This window comes from Pangasianodon hypophthalmus, chromosome 3 (genome assembly GCF_027358585.1).
Source record: "Pangasianodon hypophthalmus isolate fPanHyp1 chromosome 3, fPanHyp1.pri, whole genome shotgun sequence".
Taxonomy (NCBI): domain Eukaryota; kingdom Metazoa; phylum Chordata; class Actinopteri; order Siluriformes; family Pangasiidae; genus Pangasianodon; species Pangasianodon hypophthalmus.
Genome location: NC_069712.1, coordinates 3023931 through 3035000, shown reverse-complemented (window position 1 = coordinate 3035000; position 11070 = coordinate 3023931). Strand labels below are relative to the sequence as shown.

Genomic DNA, 11070 nt, shown 5'->3' with positions numbered 1-11070 from the left:
CTGTCAGTAGTTTAGTGAGCTGGTTATATATGGAGAACAGTGAAGACTTTAACAGCAGGCTTTTACTGACTGTTTCTGATGGAGAAATCGTGACGGTGTCACATTCCCGCAGTCTGAGGAAGCGACATTTCGGCAGCAAACATCTCCAAGCTGGTAAAACAGCTCCTGTAACTGTGCCCTCGTACACACTCCACCCTCTTCCCAACAGATAAACTCCAAGCAAGCGATGGTTAGAAAAAGGAACTATAGTACAGGAACACACGAAGACCAAAACACTCCGACAGACCATGTTTAACAAGCTAACGACCTGCTGGACACGCCCCCATGGGCGGGGCATATACTACTGCTTCTAGAAAGCTTTTAATTGGACAATCAAAATGTTTTCACTAGATATGAATTCATCCCAGAAGTTACAGATTATACAATTAAAATGAGAATATCTCCCAAACTCCTTTTTTTTTTTCAGATATAGAAAAATTGATAATCATAAAGCTAAAGGACATGAAAAGTATGAAAAGTCATGAAAGACCGATATTAATTTCACTTTAATGAGACCACAGTCCCGCCTTCTTGGTTTCTGTTGGGTCGCAAAAACAAGGTCTCAAGGTCACAGGTCAAAGTTCATCTAAATAAAGTCTCTGCAAAGTGAAAGTAAGGGCTACCAGAAATAAATATGTGTCTTTCACGCCTCGTGTCCTTTCCCCTTCAGTGAACTGGCTTTGATTTAGGGTGAATTTCTTTTGATTGTGGTCTGACTGCTTCCTTAGATGGAAAAAAAGCAGAAAACATGTATTTCCGTGTGTCTCCTCTAGTAAAACGCACCAAATACTGTTAGTACCTCTGTGTCTTACCTCTGTGCCTTCAGAAGAGTGTAGTGATGTCACTTATATGCTAACTGCTAATAAGCCAATTAGCAATTTAATGAATAGGATCCAGTAGCTCTTAGTGACAGCGTTCTCTTTTCTAGCAACTCTGTATTCATTAAAGTTTGGTTAACAATTTTCCAACAGATTTATGTTATACATTACACACCAGGAGATAAGGAGCATGAAATACTTGTAAAATTCAGAAAGTGTGAAATATCGTCTCTGTCCCAAAAACAACCAATCAGACCCAGACTCAGACCCAGACTCCAGAGTATTAACTATCTATTAAGTAGTTATTAAATCGTTATTAACTAGTTACTGAATACTGAGTACTGCAACATTGTTTTCTTTTTTGTTTCTATACAAAATCACACAGTGTATTAAGTGTTATCTTTTAAAAAATAACTCTTCTAAGAACTCATCTAACACACGTTAGTGTTTGCAATTTTACCCATAATTCCTAGCGATCAGGGCCGGCCCTTTTGTGTGGGCTTTTGTTGTGTTCTGTGTGCTGCTGCTTTATAAATAAACATCTGTTCACACCAGGCTTAGTCTGTAATGCTGGGCTCGCCACTGAGTTGTGTGTGTGTGTGTGTGTGTGTGTGTGTGTGTGCTGAAGCTTCTCCATGCAGAGGATGAAAATAGAAATGTCATGTGTGGGGTTGTGGAGGTTCGCTCACAGAGGGTCACCTGCACCTGCTCACCTGTGTGTATGTGTGTGTGTGTGTGTGTGTGTGCGTATATGTGAGTGTGTGTGTGAGAGAGAGAGAGAGACAGTCTGCATAATTGCTACCGTACACTTACACAAAAGTAAGTGTATATCATTAAGTTAGAGCTATTACTGTACAAAAAGTTCCTACAGTTCCTCATCTTACAGTAAGTAACCAAGAGAATAATGGACGTTTTCTAAAGAATTGTTTTTTCTTGTCTTAAGCAACGTCACAGTTACATATACAAAGTTGGCAATATCGCATGTGCATTAAAGAAGGCAGCCATATTTAATTTTAAACAAATATGGTATTTTTAGCAACTCTGAGCACTACTGTTAGTGTGTGTGTGTGCATGTGTGTGTGTGTGTGTGTGCATGCACATGCATCTATCCATCTATCTAAGGATCTATCAGTCTATCTGTCTGTCTGTTGGCCTCTCTGTCTGTCTAACTATTTGTCTGTGTATCTATCTATCTATCTGTCTATCTATCTATCTATCTGTCTCACGCTCAGTCAGTCTATCAGTGTGTCCAGTGGATAAACTGACCAATCAGAGCTCAGCTGTGACTGCACTACAGATCAGGTGTTTCTGTTCTGCACAGAGATTTTTTAAATGAAAGTCCACATTTTCACTGAGAGGTATTGAGTGCACTCACCTCCCGGAGCATTACTGTGATCAAGCAGACTTGTAAAACACGTCTTCATCATATATATATATATTTTTTTTTTACCCTAATAAAGCTAATCAAAGAGTGTAACTCCCATCGCCGTGTGCTCAGAGCATTAGGCATGCAGGAGTGCTCGGTCTTGTGCAATTAATGGCAATTACACTTATACTTTTATGATGTCTGCTACTTGCATTACAAAGGAATAATTGCTTTTTATGGCTTTCAAGTGACCGGCTGTCTTTTTTTATGGCGGCCTGCAAGGATTCTCAAGAAAACATGTTTTACAAAATGGGCTAAAATGTCTATTACGCTAATGGATTAAACACCACAGTCTGGTCCAAAGCCAAAATGGCTGCCATTTTAATCTCTTAACACGAGCCACTGAAGAGTTCACACTCTGCTAATCACACAAGTAGCACCTGGGGTTCTGCTTCAGGTTCTCTCGCCTTTAGTGGAAATCACAGCCAGAAAGCACTGAGAAGCTGAGAACGTGATACACACTGTATCTGTATTTATCTGTATTTATCTGTATTTATGTATCTGTCTGTCTGCCTTTCTGTCTTTCTCTCTGTCTGTCTTTCTCTCTGTCTGTCTGCCTGCCTGCCTTTCTGTCTTTCTGTCTGTCTGTCTGCCTGTCTGTCTGTCTGCCTGCCTTTCTGTCTGTCTGTCTTTCTGTCTCTCTGTCTATCTGTCTGTCTGCCTGCCTGCCTTACCATTTGTTTGTCTGTCTGTATTTCTATCTATCTATCTATCTATCTATCTATCTATCTATCTATCTGTCTGTCTGTCTTTCTGTCTGTCTGTCTATCTTTCTGTCTGTCTGTCTATCTGTCTGTCTTTCTGCTTGCCTGTCTGTCTTTCTGTCTGTCTGTCTATCTATCTGTCTGTTTGTTTGTGTGTCAGTCTGTCTGTCTATCTGTCTGTCTGTCTGTCTGTCTGTCTGTCTATGTATCTATATGCATGTTGCTGCATCTGTCATTTAACCTTTGAGGATTTTCACTCATACCCTTAAAGCCTTGTTTATCTGAAACTAATGGCGCCTGCTTTATTTTTGACTGAAATTATATCAAGTAATATTATCAGTTATGGGAATTGTATGTCTCTAAAGTGGGTATTAGATCAAAGACAAAATTTGAGCCATGCTCCCTCTTTTCTTCCTTTCCTCCATGTTTAAATTCCTTCAGCATGTGCATAAGTAAAGTGTAAATTCATTCATCACACTACAAATGCTGGACACATTTCCGGTATATTCAGTTAGACAGGACCGCAGAGTGGACGGACTTCAGTTCTCACTTGGTTCTAGTCACCGTGTAGAAACGTTTTTTTTTCCTTTACCTCTGTTACTCTGTTTTAGAAAGCTCACATTTTTTGTGATGTCACTACCTATACTGCTGGAACACACCATCACACTGATCTTTGACACTCCTTCTCTCAGTGCAGTTTCCTGTTTTAGCGTTCCCTCCCACTCTCTCCCACGCTACCACACACTCACAGAGAGGTTTCTGTAGCTGTTGTGTTTCCTGGACCTGGAATTTGTTCAACATTATGTGGTGGAATTGCTTTGACCTTCCGGCTGTGGCCTTGAGGACGGCTGAGTGAGCTCCTGAAAGAGGCGTAATAGCACAGACTGTCCACACACTCTCACTCATCCTTCCAGCTCTTCTATCTCTTCTTCCTTTGTTCTTCATTCTCTCACTCCCTGGCTCTTCTCTCTCTCTCTCTCTCTCTCTCTCTCTCTCTATCTCTCTCTCTCTCTTGTTCCACTCCCTCTCCATATCTCACTTTTCCACAGTTCAGTTCTCTTACTTTCTACTTCCCTCTATTTGCCCCTCATCTTTATTTATGTCCTGCTTTAATGATAGATTTTATCAGTCATACCTCTAACTTTTCCCATCACTGCGTTAGAAAGATTGCATGTATAGCAGCTTCTCCAAATGCTATTCACTTTTCTGCATTGTTCATTTATTCAGTTCTGGAGCATGTAGCACAAAAGTACAAAACAGGCCATACAAATGTATTGTCCTGTTTGGTTTAAATTCCTGCCATGAACCAACTCTTGAAGTTGACATGCGAATAGCAAAGTAAGGGTAAAAAACAAAACAAATCTGAAGCCGTAGCCCAGACATGATACAAAACCAGGAAGCAGTCTAAACTCTAAAGCACAATTAAATAAGCAGGAAGTAGACATGGAAGGACCAAAGACATGTTTGTAAAGGTCAGTGCCATCGAATTTTTTTACTTATAAAGATCTGGATTAGCAACAACGTTTACCTTTACCTGCTTAGCCATTAGTGATTAGTTAATAGCTATAAGACAAATAAATTTGAAAAGGGGTTATGTTTTATTTTGCACGTTGCCTTTTGATGATCGCCACAAACTCTGGACAGATAAGACGCATGTTTTTAACTTCAAATAGCAAACAAGTGCAGACTTCTCTGTCCAGTCACCTTTAAACACTTTGATTTTGTCATCGCTTCAATAATTCAGATAAATAATTTACATAAATGCATCTGATTGGATAAACCATAACAGATCTGCTGCGTGTTTTTTTGTTTTTTTTCCATACATTTATTGCCTCTGCTAAAGTACTTTTTCAAGTGCATAGTTTGGTCCACTAAAATACTTTACTGAGTCTTCATCTAGACCACGGTCCAAAAGTTATTGACGCCTGCTTCAGAGCTATAAAATGGACCCCCGGTGAGCTTTGCTTCTGTTTTTTCTGTGTAATTTCTCTTCAACAAGTTTATCTATGAAAAATTCAACTCTATGAATTCACAGAACTCCAAAGCAGGAGTCAATAGAAAAATATTCGGTTTCAAGAAACCATAGTCTGTTAGTTATTAAACCATGTTAGTTGTTAGACTGTATTAGTGTGTTAGTTGTTAGTCTTTGCTAGTCTGTTAGTTGTTAGATTATGTTAGTATATTAGTTGTTAGTCCATGGTAATTGTTAGTCTGTTTTACTCTATATTAGTAGCCTGTGTTAGTCTATGTTAGTCTATGTTACTTGTTAGTCTATGTTAGTCTATGTTAGTCTATGTTAGTTATTAATTGTTAGTCTATGTTAGTTGTTAGTTGTTAGTCTGTATTAGTCTATGTTAGCTGTTAGTTGTTAGTTTATGTTAGCTGTTTGCTGGAGTCTGAAGCCAGACATTTAGCATTCATTAAAGAGCCTAGCCTTTTCAAGGCTAAACTGTTTACTGTAACAGGAAGAGGCCATTTGACATTGACACTGACGTTGTAACCAAGCAACCACTTTTCAGCAAACTCATAAGAGCATTACGTTTAACTATCATTTACTTCTTCAAACCAAAGGGTTAACAAATTTGATTTGTTTATTTTGTGTATATATATATATATATATATATATATGTATATATATATATATATATATATATTTTTTTTTTTTTTTTTTCAAAAAGCACACTGAGCCACAGTGTTTTCTGTGCATGTACTGTACATTGAAAGGTGGATAGCCAATCAGAATGCAGCTTTAGATATTCTGACATCCTGTGGCCAGAAAAGTCCAGAATACTGTATCATTCAGAGCATCTGAGGCTGAGACGAGCTGTTTTGGTTTAAATGCCTCCTCCCTGGGAAAGAAAACAGTGACGCTAAGTTCTTGTGTTCTTGCTATTTTAGTGTATAAATCCCATAAACACTGTAATCATAAAACTTTTTTATATAAAATTGTCAGTAAAAAAAATATAACTTACTCACAATATTACATCACTTTGGTGCACAACTCATTAAGAAAAATATCCAGATATCTCCTCCTAACTAGAACATTACCATATTTTTTTTTTACTCCACTCCATTTCACTCTGCATAATCGCCCTCTCAACCCAACGGCACCATTTCTAATTTGTTTATATTTTGATAAACAATAGAATAATTACTGATTCAAATCTTGTTTTGGATGGCAGAAGGGGCAGAAAGTTTGTAGCTGCTACTTCTTATTCTCTCTCTCTCCCTCTCTTTTGTGAAACTGAGAAACACTATCTAGCTCTTTTAGTCACGCATGTGCAGTGCGGCTAATGGATTAGCGCGAGGCAGCTGTGTTTCACTGTGTGTGACCAAAACCTACCTGAATTGAGACATCTGCTTCGAGTGATGGGATATGAAATACAAACACACTTATTTCACTGTATTACTGTCCTATTTACGCGGGCTTCCTTAAGGAAAATAGGTGGATAGATAAAGAATCAGAAGGACAGATAGGTGTTCGTCTGAATCTGAAAAAGGTAAAGTAGTTGGTGCTAAGCGTGCAGGTTCCTGCATCGTTTCAGTCAGTCAGTGGTCTGGGCTTTTTACCTTCAGCCATTTTACGGGTGTACTGTAATGCAAGAAGCTACCACAGCTTGTGGATCAGAGGCATCATAAATGTGCCGATTATTATCTCTATGAACACAGGAACATCAACACTGGACCATTAAGAGAGGACAAAAAATACCTAGAGAAGTTTACCTGATGGAAGAATTGGAATTTGACCAAGCAACCTGAGTTCACAGAGCTTCCTGGATGGTTTACTGGACCATACTGAGACATGTGATACCCAATGAAGATACATCTGAATGGCAGGGTGTGTCTGAACATCATGACTGACTAGCTTCAAGCTTTCATGGCTCCAGTTTATACACCCTGGGATGGAGATTTCCAGCGCGATAATGCACTATGCCATGAGGAGTGTGCAATCACCAAAACGTTCCGGATGGTTCCAGGAAAATAGTGGTGACTTTTCAGTGATTCTTTAGTGCCATTGAGGATCTTTGAGATCTTCCCTGGACCTTTGAGGGTCAGGATAAAATGAGTTGTTTAGAATTGCATTTTCTTTGGTTGATGTCACGTTATACATGATATATACACACAAATGGAGAACACTGGAGTTGTGTGTGTGTGTGTGTGTGGTCAAGATGAGGCCAAAATGTCTGAAAAATGTGACTGCATGCAAGGAAAAGTCTAAAACCTGCTGCCTACGGTGGTGGATCAGTGATGCTTTGGGGCTCTTTTATGCCTGATGGTCCAGGGCCTCTTGAGGAAATTAAAGACATCAAGAATTTAGCTGTAGCTGGATATTTTAGCCAAAACCTGTTTGCCTCGTCCAGGAGATTAAAACTTAACCCTGGATGAATTTTACAAGAAAATGATCGCAAGCATGCGTACAAAGGCTGTGATTAATAGATTAATAATGCTTTACAACAACCAGCTCAGCCTTCAGAATTTCCCACACCACCCCATTGCTGCGCTCCCTCCACTGGCTTCCTGTAGCTGCCCGCATCAGATTTAAAACACTGATGCTTGCCTGCAAAGCCAAAAACGGACCAGCACCCACTTTTCTCAAAGCACTTATCACACCTCGAGCGCCACCACGCTCCCTCCGATCCTCTAGCACTGCTCGACTGGTCCCTCCATCTCTCAGGGTACAAGGAAGACCTGCATCAAGACTCTTCTCTGCTCTGGCACCGAGGTGGTGGAATGAACTTCTCCTAGATGTCCGAACAGCTGAGTCACTGGCAGTCTTCAAACCACGTCTAAAGACTTACCTCTTCATAAAGTACTTAAATTAGCACTTACCAAAAAAAAAAAAAAACTGTATTGTCTGAGCACTTGTCTATTTCCTCCCCAACAGAATTTTGGACTGATAGTATTCCTAGTTTGTGACCTAGTGAGCCAATATCAGAATGTATTTTTGATAGACTTCAAAGCACTATTGTAAGTCGCTCTGGATAAGGGCGTCTGCCAAATGCCATAAATGTAAATGTAATTAAACTGTGCTGAAATGATTAGAAGAAAATTTATGAATGTAAAGGAGCTTGAAATTGTCTGCATGGTGGAGAAGAACAAGATCCTCAAGAGCCTTGTTACAAATTACAGGAGGAGGGTTGTGTTAATCCCTCTGAGGTAACGTCACAAGCTGTTACACTGTAACAGAGTGGAGTTCTAAATCGTTACACTGTAACAGAGTGGAGTTCTAAATCGTTACACTGTAACAGAGTGGAGTTCTAAATCGTTACACTGTAACAGAGTGGAGTTCTAAATCGTTACACTGTAACAGAGCGGAGTTCTAAATCGTTACACTGTAACAGAGCGGAGTTCTAAATCGTTACACTGTAACAGAGCGGAGTTCTAAATCATTACACTGTAACAGAGCGGAGTTCTAAATCGTTACACTGTAACAGAGCGGAGTTCTAAATCATTACACTGTAACAGAGTGGAGTTCTAAATCGTTACACTGTAACAGAGCGGAGTTCTAAATCGTTACACTGTAACAGAGTGGAGTTCTAAATCATTACACTGTAACAGAGCGGAGTTCTAAATCATTACACTGTAACAGAGTGGAGTTCTAAATCGTTACACTGTAACAGAGCGGAGTTCTAAATCATTACACTGTAACAGAGCGGAGTTCTAAATCGTTACACTGTAACAGAGCGGAGTTCTAAATCATTACACTGTAACAGAGCGGAGTTCTAAATCATTACACTGTAACAGAGCGGAGTTCTAAATCGTTACACTGTAACAGAGTGGAGTTCTAAATCGTTACACTGTAACAGAGCGGAGTTCTAAATCGTTACACTGTAACAGAGCGGAGTTCTAAATCGTTACACTGTAACAGAGTGGAGTTCTAAATCGTTACACTGTAACAGAGCGGAGTTCTAAATCATTACACTGTAACAGAGCGGAGTTCTAAATCGTTACACTGTAACAGAGCGGAGTTCTAAATCATTACACTGTAACAGAGTGGAGTTCTAAATCATTACACTGTAACAGAGTGGAGTTCTAAATCATTACACTGTAACAGAGTGGAGTTCTAAATCATTACACTATAAAGGAGTGGAGTTCTAAATCGTTACACTATAAAGGAGTGGAGTTCTAAATCGTTACACTGTAACAGAGTGGAGTTCTAAATCATTACATTGTAACAGAGTGGAGTTCTAAATCGTTACACTGTAACAGAGCGGAGTTCTAAATCGTTACACTGTAACAGAGTAGAGTTCTAAATCGTTACACTGTAACAGAGCGGAGTTCTAAATCGTTACACTGTAACAGAGCGGAGTTCTAAATCGTTACACTGTAACAGAGTGGAGTTCTAAATCGTTACACTGTAACAGAGCGGAGTTCTAAATCGTTACACTGTAACAGAGCGGAGTTCTAAATCGTTACACTGTAACAGAGTGGAGTTCTAAATCGTTACACTGTAACAGAGCGGAGTTCTAAATCGTTACACTGTAACAGAGTGGAGTTCTAAATCGTTACACTGTAACAGAGCGGAGTTCTAAATCGTTACACTGTAACAGAGTGGAGTTCTAAATCGTTACACTGTAACAGAGTGGAGTTCTAAATCATTACACTGTAACAGAGCGGAGTTCTAAATCATTACACTGTAACAGAGAGGAGTTCTAAATCGTTACACTGTAACAGAGCGGAGTTCTAAATCGTTACACTGTAACTCTGAACCTGACTGTATACATTATTTACACTCAGTGTCCACTTTAATAGGAACACCTGGACACCTGGTCATTTATGCAGTTATAGTTTATCAGCCAATCACGTGGCAGCAGCACGATGCATAAAATCCTGCAGATGCAGATCAAGAGCTTCAGTTAATGTTCACATCAAACATCAGAATGAAGAAAAAGTGTGATCTCTGCACCATTCTGTGTGAACTCTAGAGACTGTTGTGTGTGAAAATCCCAGGAGCTCAGCGGTTTCTGAAACACTCAAACCGGCCCATCTGACACCAACAACCAGGTGACAGAGATCACACTTTATCATTCTGATGTTTGATGTGAACTTTAACTGAAGCTCTTGACCTGCATCTGCATGAGTTTATGCATCGTGCTGCTGCCACATGATTGGCTAATTGGATAACTGCATAAATGACCAGGTGTACAGGTGTTCCTATTAAAGTGGACACTGAGTGTATTTTACACCAACCTGACACAGTGAATCTCATTATATTTCCCATATGGTATGTGGTGTAAGCAATGCTGACATGCATGATACGGGGTGCAGAGAGCTGCTGAGCTGTGTGGGCCTTTGGGGAATATTATACACACTGTGTGTCTCTGCTGACAATGTGTATATTAATGTCAAACTGTGCGCGTGTGTGTGTGTGTGTGTGTGTGTGTGTGAGAGAGAGAGAGAGAGAGAGAGAGAGAGAGAGAGAAACAAATGTATGTGTGTGCTGCATGGACACTACAATATTTAAATGTGAGTGTGTATCTGAGTATGAAACGAGCTGCACAGTCAGTCAGTGCTCAGATATGACCCCCCCCCAATACACACACACACACACACACACACACACACAGAGTTGTTGCGTAAATGCTGTTCCAAAAAGACACATTAACTTTTAAATTGTCCAGCAGTTTGGATGATTAATGGAGAAACCCACAGAGCCAGAAAGTTTCCTATTCTTCTGGAATTGTTTCATGATAATTAACATAATATTAAAATTAATCTGAATAAATTGACACAGTCAATTAGCAGTTCTTAAAAAAAAACAACAGACTAAAAACAAATCACTCGTATGGAGAAACAAACACCAATATATCTCAGACGTCTTGTTGAAAGCGTCGTTTAATGATGTATATCACGTGCGTTTCTATACTTTTCTCTTTTTAAGCCTGTTTCTGTAATGCTGAGCAGCACACACATAGACGACAGTATCGTCACACACGCTGTAATCCTACACATCCCTGTGTATGAGCTGTTACTATAGAAACGATAACATACTAGAAAGAGTGCATTAATATAAACCAGCACTACTGTCAGAGCTGCTGCTGTAGGAAATTAATCAACGCTCTCTGACCAAGCACTGTGGTAT

The 11070-nt window shown here is 39.6% G+C and overlaps 1 protein-coding gene across 12 annotated transcripts in view; it reads left to right on the top strand.

Annotated features, from left to right (window-relative positions):
* The window catches only part of tenm3 (teneurin transmembrane protein 3), a 758992-nt gene that overhangs the window by 279202 nt on the left and 468720 nt on the right, over positions 1 to 11070 (top strand). The window lies entirely within an intron of this gene.